The 18,750-nt window shown below is 40.2% G+C and overlaps 1 long non-coding RNA gene across 1 annotated transcript in view; it reads left to right on the forward strand.

The window, feature by feature from the left end:
* Positions 1–451: 451 nt before the first annotated feature.
* The window catches only part of LOC125483180, a 22,254-nt gene continuing 3,955 nt past the window's right edge, over positions 452–18,750 (forward strand). The window contains exons 1-3 of the long non-coding RNA XR_007262133.1: positions 452–656; positions 783–876; positions 2,888–3,055. This is a non-coding gene — a long non-coding RNA (uncharacterized LOC125483180). The remainder of the gene's footprint in view (positions 657–782; positions 877–2,887; positions 3,056–18,750) is intronic.

Here is an 18,750-nt window from a genome sequence, read left to right on the forward strand (position 1 = left end):
CACCTGTAAGACTAAATCTAGGGTCTGTCCTTCATTCAAAAAAAAATTCAGTGTTTTGAGGCCCAAATAAATCAAAAGCCTTGTCTTTGAGCCAAAAAGACACAAAACTTAACTCCAAACTTAGCCAGAGGGAAGGTTATGGGGTCATGTTAATATCATCGGACTAATAACACAGGAAATCTAGACTGATGCTTTAGGCACAGGGTTCAAATCCCACCCCAACAAATGGTGAAATTTGAATTCAATTTAAAAAAACAATCTGGAAGCAAAAGCTAGCCTAAAGGTAACTATGGTGTAAAAACCAAACCTGGTTCACTAATTACCTTCAGGGCAAGGATTCTACTATCCTTACCCAGTCTGGCCACTACTCATGTGACTCCAGGCCTACAGCAATGTGGTTGGCACTTAAATTGGGGATTGGCAATAAATTCTGGCCTATTCAGTTACACCCACATTCTGTGAACAAATCAAAATAAAAGTTACACTTCTTTCCTGCTCTCTATTTCATTTTTTTTTTCTTTTCCGGGACGTTGGTGTTACTGTCAAGGCTATCCCTCCTTCCTCTTGCATCGACTGGCTTGCTCAGCCTTTTTAAAGTGCACTTAAAAGTCAGCAACATTGTTGTCGAGCCTGGAGTCACACATCGACTCGACCAGGTAAGAATGGCAAATTCCTTTCCCTAAATGACATTTGTGAATCTACTGAGTTTTTGACAATAATCAATGGTAGGTTCATTATTAAATCTAGTTTTCAATTCCAGATTGTTTTTTATTCATTCACAGAATGTGGGCATCAGTGGCAAGAGTGGCATTTGTCTATCCTTAATTGGCTCAGAGAGCAGCGGAGAGTCAACTGTGTTGCTGTAGGTCAGACTAGGTAAGGACTGCAAATACCCTCCCTAAAGGACATTAATGAGCCAATTGTTTTTTTTTTCCCCTAACAATGGTTGCACAGTTATTATTAGTCTATTAATTCCTGATTTTTATTGAATGCAAATTCCACCATCTGCCATGGCAGGATTCAAACCAAGATCAACAGAACGTTATGTGAGTCTCTGGATTAATAAACAAGTAATCATTCCACTAGGCAATCACCTGCCCTGATTAGAAATTGAATTTAAATTTCACTAGCCATTTATGGGATTGAACTCATACCCTCAAAAGCATTAGCCTGGGCCTCTGGTTTGCTAGTACAGTGAAATTACCAGCACACCACCATCTCTCCTCCAACCACACCCATTACACCCCATTCATTCATACAGCAGGTCGATGATGGGAGGAGAGGTCTCTGTATCATAGATGTGCATGGCATCATGAATTAGTACACTACCCCTTGTTGCCTAAAACTAAATCTCTCCAGTTTCTTGGTGAACATGACTATGTGATCTGAGATTAGCTTGACAGCAAAGAATGGAGTGTGTCTTTGCACCAAATATACATGTACAAACCTAGAAATCCTCATTGGCGTGATTCAATTCACAGTGGGGTAACGACCGAGTCCTGCACCTGATGTCAGCTGAATATCTATCATAGAATTAGTCCTGGCTTTATCAGTGGATGATATGCACTTGGATATGTCAAGTGGCAAATGATAGTTAGCTAAGAGGAGTAGTTGACTGTGTGGGAGGGGATGCAGAGAGATTAGAACAGGGCTCCCTTCATTCATTGCATATGCAATGTTCTAATCATGCTGCTACAAAATGAGCATACAAAAACTGTTACACGTCAGAATCCAGGCTATTAACTGTCACAAAGCATAATGTGCAGTAATGGAGATCAATTTTTGCTTTGAAGGTTAGCCACACTGATTTGCCTTCCATGCCTCTCCACAATTGATATGAAGGAGGAGACACAAGGGATAGACACAGAGTCCTAGAACCATAGAAGTTTAGAACACAGAGATAAGACATTTGACCCTTAATGTTTGTGTTAGCCTTTTGCTGGACCGGTCCAAAATTATTTACGTGGGTTTCAAAAGAGCTCACCCACAGAACATTTACTGTGGGTTCTCTGATTTGATTCATTTCGTAATAGGCCTTGAATTGTGACCACTTAAATTAGCAAAACAAAAATAGCAGAAGTGATGGCTTTGTGGATGCAGCAAAGACTTTCCTGTCCAAAGGGGTAAAAGCCTTTTTAATCCATCTGCCTTCTCCCATTTTCTTGCCTCACTGTAATGTGGGATGTAATTGAATGAAGAGGAATGAAAATGCACACATTCAAAATTTCTCTGAATGTGTAGCTTCCTCCACAGATTAAGCCTTTCTTAAAGCCACGGGTAAGATTATAATTAAATGGCCTCTGAGGTCCAAGTTGTAAATTATTTTAGTAAATCTAAATATTGTGTAAGTATTGATTTTCAATTTCTGAACAGATTTTAAATAATGAGTATTTTGAGATCTACAGGAAACTCTTTAGGATAAAATCATATTCAATAGCACAGGCATTATTTAGATAAGTTATTTACAGTTCATTTTATGACATTACTCAAGTAATATCTTCTTCATGTTTGATTTAATTAAGTTATAAGCTAATTTATGAAAAGGTTACATTTTCTGTATAAATTCAGATTCCTAATATTTAGTAACTACTGATATAGATTTTGAGTGAAATTAAGCTGAACAAAATGATTTTTTAGTGCTGACTTCATATAGTTAGTATGATGGGAACATTAAAAAGCTTTAACAATTTATTAAATAAGTTTCAATTAAGCAATTTATACTTAATTTATTCAGAAAACATTTGGAATACTAACTATATAATAGTTTATGAAATATAAAATCAAACATATCACTATAAAATAACATTTGAAAATGTAATTATGAAGATCTCAAGCAAAGCTCATTATGGTAAATCGGTTCTTTTCTATTCCCCTTTCATTTTAATAGAACAACTCACCAATTTTGCAAAACAAGAACCGTTTAAGAACGCAAATGGTCTTAAAAATCAAGAATGATGAAACATTCAAGCTGAATGGTAGACCTCTGCTCCTATGTCGTATGGCCTTGCATCAGTTAAGGAGTCATGGGTTATGGTGAAAAGGCTAGAAAGTGGAGGTGAGGGTTATTCAATCAGTCATGATCTCATTGAATGGCAGAGCTGACTTGATGAAGTGAATGACCTATTTCTGCATTGCTACTTATGTGAACCTGTCTCTCAATAAGAGTCAAGGCCACTTTATCCTTAACAAGAAGATACTGCTGCTTATTTCAGGAACGGGAGTAGTCCAACAGAACATGGAGATTTTGTGTGCCTTTCCCTGAAATGGAAAAGTACATTTTTGCTGTATACTTATAAGAATGAACATAAATGCCATTACTGCATGCTGATCAACGAACAATAATTGTTATTTGTAATGACATTTAACTCTGGACATCAATTTCAGTAAGTCATAAAAGTTTCAGAGATCAGTACAATGTTATTGCTAAAAAGAGGCTAGAAGTCGAAGTTTTTGTCTTGCACTCATCAGAACTGGAATGCAAGAAATGACCTTAAAAGAAAGAGGTATTATTTTATGCAGAAGAACCACATCTAGAAGATGAGGGTGAACCACACGGAAGAGGGTGCTGATTGGTTGGGCCATCATTGGCATTGCGATGCAGCCAGGACAATTAACCATCAATCTTAATTCACAGAATAGGCAGGTCAATTCTAATTGGCCGAGGAGTTACCATGGGGATGCAACAGTTTGGCAGTGTCCATGACCCCTTTTTTGGAAAAGGTGCAATGTATGAATAAATTCCTTGTCCCTACACATCCCAATGTCCTCAGTATTAATGTACATCACTTCTAGAACGTGCAAATTCATCATACTGCAAGCCCGACTGCAGATCTTAAATGTTGCTGCTGTAAAGCTTAGCACAGTCTGGGGTGATGCAAGGTTTTATACGTATCAAAAGTAAGCAAGGAGTTAAAGGTGAGTCATCTGTCCATTGAAAATCTACTTCTTGCAGTAATTAACAAAAGGTGTTAGCAAGGACTATGTCTAGAGGTGCTCTCATGGCAACATTATCTATTTGGTCTTATGTGGTATCATTGAAACTGAACTCAACTGTACGATTAGCTAAATTTGAGAGTTTGGTGAATGCGATTCAGGCTGAGTTAGTACAGCTAGATTGCCATGATGAATTGCAGATGTCAGTGGCTTCTTTTAGTGGTATATTGGTAAATAAGCTGGCATTGTCAAAACAGCACATGGACGTACTATTCCTCTCAGTATGTAGATTTTGTCCGGTCTTAGTGAACATGAAGGAATCCTTCACTATGTATGTGAAAAACCAGTTTAGAACTGGTTACAACAGCTATTTGGCCAATTCATGTTGTGCAGTCGGTTATTGATAGAATAGGATGATATGTAGATGACTCATCTGTAATATTTCAATTTCAGCTGCATCACTCAAATTTGCCACTTGAAATGGAGCAATTAAATGAGCTTCCCTTCCTCAATGTGTTAGTTCAAAAGTCTGAAAATGAGTTCTTAAGTACCATCTACCAAACGCTCCAGAACAGAGCATATTCTGTCTATAACAAGATACTGCTGTCAAAGCTAAAAGACATTTTGCCTACCACACAAATCGAGACTCGGGTCCGAGGTTACAGCCTTAGACTAAAGGGATGAACCTTTAGAATGGACATAGGAGAATCTTCTTCAGCCAGAGAGCAATAAACGTATGGAAATCATTGACACACAAGGCTGAGGAGGCCAGGTCACTGAATATATTTAAGACAGAGATAGATAGGTTCATGATTGTCAAGGGAATCAAGGGTTATAGGCAGAAAGCAGGAGAATGGGTTGAGAAAGTTATCAGCCATGATTGAAAGGTGGATCAGACTTGATGGGCTGAATGACCTAATTTCTGCTCCTGTGGTGACATGATGTATGTAGACCATATACACTAACAATTGGTGGACCGTATCAAATAACATGTCCTGTTAACCATTTACAGTGGGCAAAATGCTATTTATGCTCAGCCAGCCTGTGCTTGCAAGCCTCAGAAAAGCACATCAATCAATAGATGTGGTTCTGCTGTTGGAGATAATTTATTAAATGATCTGAACTATGCTACAAGTTACACCAGAAACCAATTTAGGATCATCAGCCAGGCACAGTGTAATGTGTTTGCATATGCTGGAAGCTATATTCAAACCACTGCTTCATGGAGGCAAAAGGGGTTTGTACATACATTGCACCTTTCTCATTTAAAAAAGGTTATGGGGACAGCCAAACTCTGATGCATCGCCATGGCAACAGCCTGACCAATCAATATTACCAGTTCTGAGGAAGGGTCACCGGACCTGAAACATTAGCTTTGATTTTTTTCCTTCACAAATGCTGCCAGACCTGATTTTTTCTAGCAATTTCTGTTTTTGTTCCTGATTTACAGCATCTGTAGTTCTTTCCAATTTTAATCAAAGTTACCTGTCTGGTCTAAGAATTAAGATTGATGGTCAACTGTTTTAGCTGCAGCTTAATGGTTCAGCACCCTCACTCATGCTGCATAAAATGGCATCATCTTCTTTCAAGTCTGTTTCTCATTATGTAGAGTACAAGATGAAAAATTTCAACCTCTAGTCTCCATTTTGCAATGTTTAAGTTCTGTACTACTAAGCAATTATTTGCAATATTATTCCTTTAATTAAATACACAAAGAGGTGAAACCAATTCTCATCTTCAGAAAATGGTATAATTGCACTTTAAGGTTAACAACCTGTAGATAAGCAACATCTTGTCTTCTTTATTTAATATTCTTGATGTATTTTGCTATTCCCTAATACTGAATTCATAACTCCATTAAAAATTATGGCTAACTATTGTAAAGGGATTAAAAGCTTGTACAAAGTGTTATTTTAGAAATTCCTTTGAGTTAGAATAGAATTTGAGGAATTAAATTGTTATTTTATATAGTATGTAAAACAATAAGCAGACATTAAATTTGTGCTCTACTCCATAGTGCATCTACATAGTTCATAGACTTAATAGTCACTGATAATAGTTTGTTGTGGAAAAAATTTAGTTGAGAAACATTGAGTTCCCAAGTAACCAACAACATCTAAAAAAATTGAATCTCATTAACTAGCAGAAAGGAGGACACCAGATTATATTTTAAGATTTAGACTGTGACAAATGACTTAAAGCCTGACTAACAAAGCATTACCTTTTATATACAACCTATTCCTTAAGTTATAGAACAATCTTTCCTCTTTTAGAAAAATCACAAGGCTTTTCAGATATACTTTACACTGTCTTTTAAGCAGGTAATCACTATTCCCAGAATCAGTCCAAGATGGTTCCTAGCTCCTAAGGATTTAAATCTCATAAGAACTAAGCAGTAATAAACAATTTGGTCCCTCAACCCTGCTCCACCATTTGATAGAGCCAAGGCTAATCTCATTTCAGTTTCAATTCTACTTTCCTGCCCAATCTCATAACCCTTCAACCCATCACAAATTAAAATCCATACAGCTTCTCCTTAAAAAAAAAATCACAATGTCCCAGCATCCACCACACTCAGGGTACTAAATTCCCCAGCTTCATGACCCTTTGAAAGAAGTGGTTTCTCCTGGTCAGTTTTAAAACTGCTACTCTGCTGCTCTTCACCCTAAAACCATGACCTGTTATTCTAGATTACCTCAAGGAAAAATCCTCAGAATCTGAGAACTATCTTTCTCAGTGATTTATTTTCCTGAAGATTCTTCCTTCAACTCAAGCTGGGCACATGTTCAGGATTTATTTCAATTGCTCATGAATTTGGTCATTTCAATCTGAGTTCGAGCTCCCACTCACATTCTTGCATTGTGAACCACTGTATCTCACAGTCTGTGCTCTGCTCTGCCCTCTCTTTGGATCTTGGTAGGCATTACTATCTTTGGGGGATAAAAAACTAGTCTAGAGATGCCAACTCCCTTTTATCTTGGAAGTTAATTGACAATTTAAAGCACAATTGATTAGAACCCAATGGTAATTGGTGCAAGATCAGTTGTTAATTTTAAATCTGAGATTAGGTACATGTTTGTTAAGAAAAGGTATTAAGGGATATGGACCAAAGGCAGGTGCATGGAGTTAGGGCACAGATCAGCCATTATCTTATTGAATGGCAGAAGGGGTTTGAGGGGCTGAATGGCCTACTCCTGTCCTTCGATTCCTATCTCAACATTTTCTGAGACTTTGGAGACTTTGTAGATCATCCACAATATTGGTTGCTGTTATTGTCTTCAATTGAAGTGCTTTGCATCTTTTTCCCAGTAAAACCATTTGTCTCCCTTTAGTCCCTAACGAGCAAACAAATTAGGCTTGCTAACAGGCAATGGGACATACAAAATGCTTCATTTTACCTTTTATTACAGATATCATCCTGAAGCATCTTATTAAGGTTATAATTGTAACAATGCAAATTTTCTGTAGATTTGTAGCCAAGTAACAATTCAAGCTTTCACATATAAGAATGGCATAGTATTTAGTATAACATAAATATAATGTTTTTCCTTAGAAATGTATAGAAATCAATAAAAGTTAACACATTTACTTTCAGTAATTGACAAATAGGTGGAGTTGTTAGAAAAAAACTTCCTTGCATGAAGAGATTTGATCCTGTGTAAGTACAGTAATTAGCACATTGGTGTGGGCTGTAAACCACAGAAGGAGCTTCTATATTGAGCTGTTTATGTCACATCAACTTAGTGACTCACAATGATTTGCAGTTGTTTCTTGTGCATTTCCAGCTTTTAAAAGAATGAACAAAAATATTTATTTAAAGCACTGTCATGCTGTTAAAAGATAACTGTAAAATGCAATGCCTCACCATGAAAATATATAGGCCTGACTGCGACTGGGTTGTAATTTATTCATTAGTCATCAGCATTAGGCCTTGAGTTGTCACCAGTCAGGTAGGAGAGTCACAATTTTCTACAGTTTTTGAAGTTAAAACCTGACAGGATTTCAATGGCCTGGATTTGGGACTACAAAAGCCATGAAACTTTTAGGTATTGGCATCATAACCGAAATGTCAATATGAGTGGGCTGGGTTTCTGTAACAGAGGTGGGAAATAGGAGCTGGGGGTTTGCTTTCTATGTTTGAAGCCTGCCCTTGGAAACTGATTAAATTTCAATTTTTCATCACTTAATTGATGTGAAGACAGGTTTGCTCTGCACTTAGGGTCTATGGGTGTCGGAAGAGAGAGGATCAAATGAAGTGTGGAATGGATTTTCACACTCCATGGCAGCCATCACCATTTCTTGTTTCAAAGGGAGAAATCTGCTGTTTGTTCCAAAACCTTCAAAAGCCCTGAAGGGAAGTGAGAAGTCATGGTAGAGCTGGAGATCTAGAACATGAGGAAGACAAACCATGTGCTTTATTAATATGATAAGACCACAAGGCATAGGAGCAGAAGTAAGCAATACAGCCCATCGAGTCTCTCCACTGTTCAATGAGATCGTGGCTAATCAATAATCCTTGACTCCACTTTCCTGCCTTTTCGCCATAACCCTTGAGTCCCGTACTGATTAAACTAAAGACTTCCAGATTTCCAACTCTCTGAGAGATGAAATTCTTCCTCATCTCTGTCTTAAGTGTAAAATTTCTTATCCTGAGATTATGCCGTATGGTCCTAGACTCTTCTACAAGGAGAAACAACCTTTCTGCATCTGCCCTGTCAAGTTTCCTAACATAATCTTGTAAGGTTCAATAAGATATGCTCTTATTCTTCTATATTCCAATGAGTATGGAGTCAATCTACTCAACGAATCCTCATAAGACAGTTTTCCATGCCTAGTATCAGCCTAATGAAGCACCTCTGGTTTAACTCCAATACCAGTATATCTTTCCCAAGATAAGGGGCCCAGAACTGTTCACAGTATTCCAGCTGTGGTTTGATTAGTGCCTTGTATAGTTTGACAAAACCTCCCTACTTTTATATTCCATTCCCTTTTCAATAAACACAAGCATTCCATTTGCCTTCCCTATCGCTCCCTTAACTTGGATTTTACCTTTTAGTGATTCATCAATGAAGACTCCTGAATTTGGATACACACCCTATAAGTTTTCGAATGGAAGGACAAAATGTGTCAGCACAGGCTTGGAGGGTGGAAGAGCCTGCCCCTGTGCTGTATTATTCTTTGTTCTTTGAATTCCTTTGTTCCATAGCTTTCTGCAGTTTTTTTCCATTTAATTAATATTTCAGCTCCTTTATTCTTCTTGCAATGTGCATGACCTCACATTTCCCCACACTATGTTCCATCTGCCAAGGTTTCGCCCACTCATTTATCTTATTTCTGTCCCTCTGCGGACTTTTTGTGTCATCTCCACCACTTGACTTCCTACCTATTTTTATGTCAACTTGGTGATAGTATAAACTTCTCTCATCCAAGTCATTAATATATTTTGCAAATAATTGTGCACCCATTGCTGATCCTGATGGCTTTTTACTAGTTACCGGTTGCCAACTTGAAAATGTCCCATTTATCTCAACGTTCTGTCTTCTATTAGATCACCAATCCTCTTTCTACACTGATATTCCATTACCAACAGAATGGGCTATTACCTTATTAAGTTGCTTAATGTGTGGTATCTTAACAAATGCCTTCTGAAAATTCAAATATATTACATCCGCTACTTCCCTATTACCTCTCCTGCTTGTTTTCTTCTCAAAGAATTCTAGTAAATTTGTCATGAAGCCATACTGACTCTGCTTGATAATATTATGCATTTCTAAATGCTCTGCTATTACATACTTTGTAATAGGCTATAACATTTCCCAATAACAGTCATTAAGCTAACTAGTTTTCTTATTTTCTTCCCTTTTTAAACAAGGATGTTGCATTAGCAGTTTTTCAATTCTGTGGGATTTTTCCAGAATCTAGGGATACCTGGAAGTTTGCTAGGATAACATGTAATGTTGGAGGCTATATATGGGAGTGGGGAGCTTCCCTTGCCAGACAGAGTTCATTTTGTGTACAGTCGGGGAGCCTCTGTTCAGTGTTCTCTCCCCCTGACCTCTTGCTGTTCCTTTCTGACATCCTACTCCTGCTCCTCTCCAAATATGCTGCCTCCTTCCAGGGACTCATGATGACCCAGATGACAGCATGGGTGCTATTAAACCTGAGGTCCGCATCAGTCAGGGGTTCAGCAATGGTGTCATGAGCCATGGTCACAGTGGGTGGCCAGTGTCCCCTAGTAACCAGCCTTGTAAATCCCCTGGTCCCTCAAAAAGACCAGGAACATGAGAGTTCTCCACGATGTACGAGCCATGACAGCTGCCAGGGTGGTGGGCACACACCTCCAGGAAGTGGTAACAGTGATCCCCCGCAGATCAACCGATCATTGTTGGAATGGAATGCCTTCCTGGTGATGAATTCTGCAGCATTGTGATACTGCCCTCCTAGTGCCATGTGTGTGCAGTCAATGGCACCCTGTACCTGGGAGAAGACAGCAATGTTTCCGAATCCCACTGTCCGGTCTGCAGCTCTGACCTCGCCATCGGGAAATGAAATGATCCGGTGTGATCCTGCGCAGAGGGTATCAGCCACTGTCCTGATCCATATGTGGGAATACCCTCTGAGAGATCCCGCCCAGTTCCCGCAGAACTCACCGGAAGGAGCCCCTCACAGCGAAGTTCAGAGGGAGCTGGCACCTTCCTGAGTACTGGGAGAGGATGGTCTCCCCTCTCCTGCTGCCCTCAGGTCCCACTCCCACAGCCAGGACAGTTCCATCAGAGTGACCTAGGACATATGGGGCTTGCATCGACACTGCACCTCACTTATCCCCAGGAAACAGAGACAGAGCTGAAATAGTCTGGCCCTCCTCCCACAGCCAAGGGGCCTGGCAGCTGTAACCTCTCCCTGAGCATGGTGCTCCTCACCCTCCATATGGTGTTTTGCTGCTCCTGAGCTTGCCATCGGCCCTGTTCCTCCTGTACCAGCTTTCACCTTAGAAAGGCAGCGAATACCACCACTCCAGCAGCTGGGTGCACAACTTTTGGTGGCAATGACGTACGTTGGGAAAATAATGAACAAAACAGGTTCTTAGTTCTGAGAAAAAGCAGTGGTGGCATTCCCTGTAGGTCAGAGTTGCACACACCTCCAGACAGTGAGACATGCAGAGGCCCAGTAATGAGGGCCATGTCTCCATCGGTCATTCAGTCTCAGCCTTTGTCTGTGCGCCAAGCTGGTGAAGGTGCTGTGCTGGTTGAGAGACTAACACATCACATCGAGAAAGGAATGGCTGGTAAACATTGACTCATCTTCTCTCCACCCACCCCTCACCATTTTCCCATCTCAGACCCATATCAATCATTCAACTTATCATTGCATTCAGTAGAGTCCATGGTTACATGACAGATGATAAAGCAATCTCCGTTGCCTAACACAGTATCCTCAGAAATTCTGGAAGTTATGGGTTACTTCTGGCCAGCATTCACTTCTTGTTAAGTTACTGCCATTGATTTCAGCATCATTGCAATTCTATTGTTCAAATTTCAAGCACTGTGGGCTGCTACAAATCGCTTTTGACCAGCGTTTGAACCCTAAGCACTTTGACTCTGTATGTATTGCAATGACATGACTGAACATGAAATGCAGCTAGAGTTTGAAAATGGCTGCTTGCTGTGTTTACCCCTAGCATCCAGCAAATATGGATCCTGCCCTTTTGCCCATCAAATAGACACTGACTCCACCTACTCTGGGCATTGTTGAGCCATGTTCCAGTTGCAGTTAACAATCGGAGGAAGGTAAGTGATAGCAGGGAATACAGCTTGCAGAGGACACTTTTGGTATCTGTTTTGTTTACAACTTTGGGTGATTAACGCTGCTTTTGTCCCTCTCCAGGCATTTTGCGATCACCCTTGTGGATTCCTAAAACAGTGACAACACTTAGGTTTACCCGTTAAATGCCCATTTTTATTCCACTGCTATCTCTACTCTCTTTCAGAGGACATGGATAGATCATTTTTCCTGTGGAGATTTTTTTTTATTTCTCAATGGAGTTAAGAATTAGAAAACGTTTCTTAAAATATCCAACACTAGATTAAAATTATATCTCTGAAACTTTAATCAGGGTTTGGTAGAGTTCTTGCTAAGGTTGCCTATAGTGAATATCTGATCTTTCACACAAATGTTTAACTTAATGCTATTGAGGATGAGGTCTTAGATTTATCTTAAACTTGAATCAAATGTCCATGATAATATTGAACTAAGGTCTGCTGAATGTGTACTGTTTCTTGACTTACAATGTTTGAAGTCTGTATCAGCATTATGTGTTTTAAATTTATTTTACAGGATGTGGGCATCGCTGACTAGATCTACATTTGATGCCCATGTTTTTTGTTATTCATTCACAGGATGATGGCATTGCTGGCTAGGTCAGACGGCAGTTAAGAGTCAACTACCTTGCTGTGAGTCTGGAGTCATGTATAGGCCTGACAAGTTAAGGATGACAGTTTCTTTCCCTAAAGGGCATGAGGGAACCAGATGGGTTTTTCAATAACAGATTAATGGTCTGTTAGACTGTTCATTCCAGATTTTCATTCAATTGAAATTCTGCCATCTGCCCAGGTGGGATTTGAACACAGGTCCCCAAAGTATTAGCAGGGTCTCAAGAGTAACAGTTTAGCAATAATACCACTAGGCCATCACCTCCCCTAACTTAATTTTCTTTGAAAAGGTGATGGTTAATATTAAATGCTGCAATCCATGAAAGAGAGTGCTGTTTGGAAGTTCCAGGATGTTGACTTAGCAAGTGTGAATGAACAATGGTTTATTTTTAAGTTGTGATGGTACATGGCTTGTTAACTTGTTCATGGACAGATTCCTCCTGGGCCCAGAACAATGTGGACTACGGCAAATTTAGGAAAATTGAGTGAGATGTCAAGTGAAACCTTTCTTGATGTCAAAACCAATAAAATCACATTTTCCATTAAAATCCCAGAGATTCTTGCTAGTGAGCAGCAAGAGGATTATTCATCCAGGATTATCACTCATTCATATGCAGACTCCCATCCTCCCTCCCACCAGATGGACACTAGAATCCTTGGCATTAAAGCTTCAGCCACTACCTGGGGACCCCAGCTCATTGCTTTCTTCTCTGGACCTCAATCTGAGACACCAGACACCAACTTCTCATGGCACACTCCAAGGGCAGCAGCTGTACACGTTCACAAACGCTGGCATCCGATAGCTTCTGCATTTTGATGCAGCACTTCAGAGCACACCAGAAGCTAACCATGAAATGCGGTTGCAGGGACACTGTGTGCACAGTGACCTGGCTGGCAGGTTGGACAAGGCTGCATCTCAGGGCAATTCACTCCCTCTTGTAGTGCACACTCACTTCGCACCTCCCTCAATGCTCACAACATCCCTGCCTTACCTTGCCTTGCCTTTTTGCACTTTTCATCCTCAGCCATAAGTAACAGGCTCAAAGTGCTTCTAAAATAACAAAACCAGAAATTGCTGGAGAAACTCCGCAGATCTGGCAGCATCTGTGGAGAGAAAGCAGAGTTAACGTTTTGAGACCAGTGACACTTTTTCAGAAACCAGTGCTTCTTTTTGGACTTGCCTTTTAGTAGAGACACCAAAATAAAGCAGATTGCCTGGGTCCTTAGCACCCACCAGTCAAAGGGATGGCGCACTTTGTCGTACGGCACATTGCTATATCAATAAGTTTACAGATGACACAAAAATTGGTGGGGTTGTAAATGGTGAGGAGGATAGCTTTAGATGACAAGAGAATATAGCTGTGCTGGTCTGATGAGTTAATCAGTAGCAAAAGAAATTCAATCTGGATAAATGTGAGGTGATGCACTTGGGCAGGACAGACAAGGTAAGGGAATACATGCAGATGGTGGGACCCCAGGAAGCACGGAGTCTCAAAGGGACCTTGGTATACATGTCCACTGGACAGTTGAGGTATTTGGACAAGTAACTAAAGTGGCTAAGAAGGCTTATGGGTTACTACCTTTAATGGAGACAAAGAGTTTAAAAGCAGAGAGGTTATTGCTGGAACTGTATAATACGTTAGTTCGGCCAAAACTAGAGCATTGTGTGCAATTCTGGAATCCATCCTGTAGGAGGGATGTGATTGGACAGACCGGGATTGTTTTCCTCAAAGCAGAGGAGATTGAGAGGGGATATGATAGAGGGTAGTCAGGAAGAAACCTTTCACCTTGATGAAGGGATCAATGACCAGGGCGCATATCCTAAGATAAAGGGCAAAAGGTTTAGAGGAGATGTGAGGGAAAGCTTTTTCACCCAGAGGGTGGTAGGAATCTGGAACTCACTGCCTGTAAGGGTGAGAGAGGCAGAAACCCTCATAACGTTTCAGACGCATTTAGAGATACGCTTGTGATGCCAAGGCAAACAAGGCAATGGACCAATTGCTGGAAAATGGGTTTAGAATAATTAGATGGGTGTTTTTGGCTGATACAGACGCGACGGGTCAAAAGTACTTTTTATGTGGTGTGGATCTGTATGACTGTATGATTTCAATTTCAATTTCAAGAAGTGAAATAATAGAAACTTTTACCAAAAGTGTGAATTCTGGAAATCTGAACAAAGAATAGTATTTCCACTGGATGTGGAAAAGAAAGAAAATATACCACACTGAATGTTTGTAATTGCAATGTTTTTCTCCATTGTTTTAAATGTGACTGAGAATTATAACCAAATTCTAATCATTCATTTATAGTTTTAGCTTAGTGTGACCAGGGACAAATGGGGAACAAACCCTCTTATACTTGGGGAACCTGGGTATGCTTCTTGGTTGTTAGGTGTATTCCTCATTCAAAGGTCTGTGCTTGGAACACAAAAGATATAGTGCCTGACATTCTCTGTATTCTTCTAATGGTTGTGATCCACCAGTCACTTTGAGCACTTTGAAATAATAATTTACTACCTGAGGGCACACAGACAATCAAATATAATCCACATTTTATCAGCATAACAATTAATACAATGACTGGGCTGTTTGCTGACAGATCTTCTGTCCCATGTGATAAGGTGCTGCAATAAACAAATTAAAGGCAGCACCTAATTGTTCTTGCCCAAATATCTGATATATTTTCCATTACTTTCATCAGTCCGTAGTGTGAGATATGCTTATAATGGTAAATCACTGTATAATTAAGACTGATGAAATCATTAGGAATTGTTCAGCAGTCACATTGTAGCTAAATAGGGCTTGACAAGACTAAAAAGGTCACGTCAAGACCAGTTAGTCCCCAGCAGCTTGATGGTGAAGTTGAATTTCGATAAAACATTTCTTGACCAAGCTTGGTGCAGATATGCAACTATGTCACTGTCACTTTGTTGTATTTTGATGTTATTTAGATTTTTTTAAGACCGTTTCACCGTAAGACAAAGACACAAATGTTTGTGCAATATTTATTCTCCTGTTTTTAAACAATGAACACTCCCCACAAAAAGCAGGAAGCCAGTCTGCAGAATTAATAACATTCACATTTAAGCGACTTCCCTAACAGTAGAAAACACTGCAGATTTCTCCACAAGAGGAACATGGACTAGTGTGGAAAAGTTAAGGCAGATGTCCAAGGGTGTAGTGAAAGGTATAAATTTTGAGGGGATTGTTGAAGGAGGGGTGAGCTTCAGCAAAGCGATTTAGCAAGAGAGTTATGCGACTGGATTGTAATGGTTGAGCAAGATAATCAACCACAAGAAGTAGGTGCAGACGTAGGCCATTTGGCTCATCAAATGCAATTTGTTATTCAATGAGTTCATGGCTGACCTGAAAATCCTCAGTTTCACTTTCTTGTCTCCTCCCTATAAGCCTTGATTCCCTTCCTGATCAAAAATCTGTCTCTCTTAGCCTTGAATATACTTAACAACGTGGCCTCAACAGCCCGCTGCGCCAAAGATTGCACAGATTCACAATCCTCTGAGAGAAGAAATTCCTCTTCATCTCTGACTTAAATGGGCGATTCCTTGTTTTGAGAAAATGCACTCCAGTCCTAGACTCTCCTGTAGAAAAACTGAGGGGAAACTCAGTGGATGGGCAGTGGCAGTAATTTAAAGAGATGTTTCATAATATTCGGCAAAATTTTAGTCCAGTAAAAAAGGTCTTAATGAGAAGTATGAACCACCAATGCTTTATAAAGACAGTTAAAGAGAGTATCTAATTAAAAACTAAGGCATTTAGTGGTAGGCCAGAGGATTGGGATTTGTTTAGAAAACAGTAGTGGATGATTACAAAGCCAATGAAAAAGGAGAAAATTGAGTATGGAAATAAATTTGCAAGAAATATAAGGACAAACAGCACAAGCTTCTACAGGTATACGAAAAGAGAGTAGGTAAAGTTAAATATATTTAAGATCTTAGAATGACACAACTCAGGATTGGTAATTTTATTTATAGATTCCCTACAGTGTGAAAACAGGCCATTCATCCCAAAAAGTTCATACTGAACCTTGGAAGAGCATCCCACCCAGACCCATTCCCCTACCCTCTCCTGTAACACTGCATTTTCCATGGCCAGCCCACCTAACCTACAGGTCCCCTGAACACTACAGGCAATTTAGCATGGCCAATCTAACTACCTTGCACATCTTTGGACACTGTGGGAAGAAACTGGAGCATCTGGTGGAAGCCCACACGGACACAGGGTGAAGGTGCAAACTCCGCATAGACAGTTGCCCAAGGCTGGGATTGAACCCATGTCCCTGATGTTGTGAGGCAGCTGTGCTAACCACTGAGCCACCACACTGCCTGTAATAGGAAAATACCAGCTCATTTAAAAAAATGTTCTGTGTCAGTTTTTCTGGTGGAAGACACAATGAACATTTAAGATAACATAAGCAAAGTGCTTACGGGAGGAAAGTCATTGTAACATTTTCTAGCATGCGGGACAAAGTATTTGAGAAACTCATATGACTAAAGACAGTCAAATTGCCAGGACATGCTCCTGAGATGTGTCATAACAGTGCTGAACCAGTTGTTTTTGAAAAAAGGATAGCATCATTTGAGGCTCTGTGACACAGCAGCAGTGTCCCTACCACTAGCTCAGGACACCTGTGTTCAAGTCCCATCTGTTTCAGCAGTTTGTGCCAATACCTCTGAGTGAGTTGATTCGGAAAATATGTGATTTGGCTGTTTGTTTCAAAATTAATCTCAGATTTTGATTTCTTAGCACTTGTGCTTTTGTCAAAATATGCTTTTGCTTCACCTTGTCACTTTGCAATTTCATTTGCTTTAGCTCTGACACTGGTGTGGACAGCTTACAAATGGTCGGTGACATGTGAAAGTTAAAACGATCATAAGTTCGGCTCATTCATCCAGGTCCAATTTCTTGTTGCATGTTGCATTTCAGCAAGATTTCTTTCCTCATGTGTATCCTAAAATACATCTTTAATTTGTCATTGTTGCTGAATGTCTTCTCACAGTAAGGACATTGGTAGGACATTCACCAAACAACGTAATGTTTCATTGCTGGCAGGTTTTTGACTGCAATGTGGACAGATCTTCTCATTCTCCTCAGTCTGCATTTTTTTATATATGATTCCACAGCACTGAGGGAATCCCCAAGGCTTTGTCATGTAGATCACTTTTGAAAGTATGCTCACTGTGGTGTACCAGCAGATGCCTCTGCCATCAGGAAGAAGTCTGAAACAAAGCCTCTCACCCTCCCAATGGAATAGTTCTTTCTTCTGATTGTCTCTTTGTGGTTCTTGTACACATTTCTGTAAGCAATTCCTTTTCCATAATGATTGGATTTCTTGGCTTTCGATTTTGAAATGGTGTATACATGCTGTACTTCAGTCTTAGGAAAAGACAATTCCACATCTCGAACCAACAATGTCTCCTTTAATCTGTACGTCTTTACAAAAAGTGATTCCACTTTCAGCATGAGTTGCAATTTTCCCCTTGAACTGAACATGATATTGTGACCCAGTGAGTACTTCCATATTTTCAGGACTATTGTCTGACTGTGACGAGGCATGGAAAGATAGCTGAGATCTCCTTGTCTGTTTAAGCCTTGCATGTGAGCTGTTTGTACAGGCTGTGCTTATGACCCTAAGCGTGCATCGTTGCATAACCTTGTGGCATGTAACGTGGCTAATTTACTTTGGACTGCCAGGGTTGTGGCTTTTTCCAAACTTGAGTCATCACCCTGTGGTTATCCCAGCTGACAATACGACTGGACAAGACAGGTCCCTGCATTAGATCTGGCTTCACAGCCTCTTTAGTGTTTAGTCAGTAAATTTGGTGGTTAATCATTGAGGCATTTATTTAAAGCCCAGTCGTGTACCAGATCAATTGCTGCCAGCCACAAATAACCTTTCACAGTACACATAGTGGGAGGAAAACCAAAAGGCAACAGCATCTGAGGGCACATAGTGGCGTGGGTGATGCTTCACTGCAAATGGAAGCTCACATTCATAAATTTATCGGGATTTTACACCAACACAGCTGATGGTGGTGTCGGAGTAGGCAGCGTACAGGCTCTGAGCACGGGGCTCATCCATTCCTTCAGTTTATCCTTTTTTTTCTTTTCTCATTTTTTTTCCCTCTTTTATTTAGTTTTATAGTTTTGTTTTTACTTCCCTTCTGGAGAGAGCTTGGTAGTGGAGGCAGCATTTAGGGCCTGGAGCAGGACTTTGGGGCTCAGCGACAGGGCAGCTGGTAAACTGGACAGAACTACAGTGGTTGGCAGCATTGTGGCATCGTCGTGCTCCAGAATGTTAGGTGGCAGGGCGGCTACAAGGAGGAGAACGAGCCCAGCGTGGGGGGAGAGAACGAGCCCAGCGTGGGGGG

The sequence above is a fragment of the Rhincodon typus genome, chromosome 5 (genome assembly GCF_021869965.1).
Source record: "Rhincodon typus isolate 14 chromosome 5, sRhiTyp1.1, whole genome shotgun sequence".
Classification (NCBI taxonomy): domain Eukaryota; kingdom Metazoa; phylum Chordata; class Chondrichthyes; order Orectolobiformes; family Rhincodontidae; genus Rhincodon; species Rhincodon typus.